The following is a 2001-nucleotide window of genomic DNA, read 5'->3' on the forward strand; positions in this document are numbered from 1 at the left end:
TTATTTGATAAAATGTCCTCAGAATCTGAAGACTTTTTCTCAAGTCATAAGACTTCCGCAATGTTTTCCCCTTCTGTAAAAATCAGACGTTGTTCTGACTGTGGCACTATACACCAGAATAATGGGTGTTTGGTCGACTCTACGTTGACAGCTTTTGCCTTCGCTCAATTATTGACATGTGGCTGTTTTGAATTCCCCAATGCACTTATTAGGGCACGTCCACAACAACGCGAGCCGTCGCAGCAGCAACGCCAGCTGTTTGTTTGCCGTGTACTCGGCAGCCGGCCATGCGCGTCTGCTCGGTGCGAGCACGGTGTCACCTCTCTGTGCGAATGGCATGGCAGGGCACGGCAGCGCGGTGGAAATGAGAAGAGGGGGGAGAGGGGGAGAGAAAGAGTTGAATACAGGGCGGCAACAGCGAGCATGAGGGCAGGGGCGGCCATTGTTGGCAGCCATTGTTAGCGACACAGCTCGCTGACACGCACACAGTCACACAGACACACACACACAAACACATAACGCACAGAGGCCTTGCCAGCCTGATGCATATGGGGGCTTTGGCACGCCAAAGAGGCCCAGCCAGCCGAGCGACGCGGCTTTGAAAATTGAAAGTCACCCCCCGAGTGACACCAGAAGCGCACCAGCACTGCCACAGCGCACGGGTGGTGCAACACAGTGCAGGCCGTGCAGGCCGCTGTCCCGAGTCGACACGATATCGAAAGACGACGTCAGGGTGCAAAGCCTCATTGTGGATCTTGTTATGTGCATAAAGCATGTAGAATCAAAAACAAATATGAGTGTCTAAATACAAAATTTCCTGCATAGCTATTGAACTTATTCATACATGAAAAAACTTACTGCTCGATCAGAACAACTAGTAATTGCACATGGTCGTGTTAATGTCCAATTGTGGAAAATTTCATGGACATAGCATATGTTTATAATTGTGTTTATACAACATGTTTCTGCAACATGTGTTAGTGTGCAAAATTGACATTAAACACAAAGTCAATGCCACCATCTCGCGGCTACAGTGTACCTGCCCCGGCTCACCAACGAGAGTCACCGACATAGCGTCCGCTGGCGGAGAGACACTTTTCCGCTCGCACATTTCGGCGAATGCCAATGAGCCTCGTTCATCGGCAAGCGCCTCCCTTGATCGTAATGCCGAGCCATTGAGAGGAGCCGGGCTGAGCTGGGCCCGCGGGAGAGCGGGCGGGACATCAAAAGAATAATAGGACAACGCATTGCGCCCGACTCGGCAATGAGACCGCAATCCGAAGGCACCACTCTGACTGCGGAGAGACACTCTCTATTCAAATATGGAACGGCAAAATCAGAATGAATGTTTAAAACTGTGCATATGAAACAGATTGGTGAGACAAAACCGGGCAAAACGTTTGTTTCAGTTAGGCAATAAACTACGTACGTGTGAGAAAACTCCGGCACTGCGTGTCGCGTGTCGCCCATCCACGAATTCGTCAAAGGATTTTCGAAAGAAGCAGCACCAGAGAGACAAACGAACGCTCCAATTACCTTCTCCTTGTGCCCCACCCCCTCTTTTTTTTACCCCCAGCTTCGCGCCAAACAATTGCCGTCTGCTTCGCGAGCCGGAGTCCTTGACATCTTTGGCCCCGCGAAAAAGAGAGACTCTTGCGCACCGGCAGGACTGCAATGGGCGTGAGGACGGACGGAGAGAGAGAGAGAGAGAGAAACAGAGCTCATGAGCAGGACCGAAGATAGAAAGCATCGCGTGCGACGGCACAGGTGACTAGGATACAAGGTGTACTGCACATGGGGGTACTAATGTAATGTGAAAAAGGTACACTAGTCACCAAAGAGGGCGTGCCATCTAGGATGGCGTGAGCGGGATGGGTGACGCGATGAAGGGCAGGGCGAGGTCACACATCGTGCGAGCCCCGTTACCTTTTCATATCATTAGGACGAAGGCACCTCAAAAGCAGCTCAAAGACGGATGAGAAAGGGAATAAGGGGGGGGGG

This window comes from Frankliniella occidentalis, unplaced genomic scaffold (assembly GCF_000697945.3).
Source record: "Frankliniella occidentalis isolate FOCC.00 unplaced genomic scaffold, Focc_3.1 Scaffold53, whole genome shotgun sequence".
Taxonomy (NCBI): domain Eukaryota; kingdom Metazoa; phylum Arthropoda; class Insecta; order Thysanoptera; family Thripidae; genus Frankliniella; species Frankliniella occidentalis.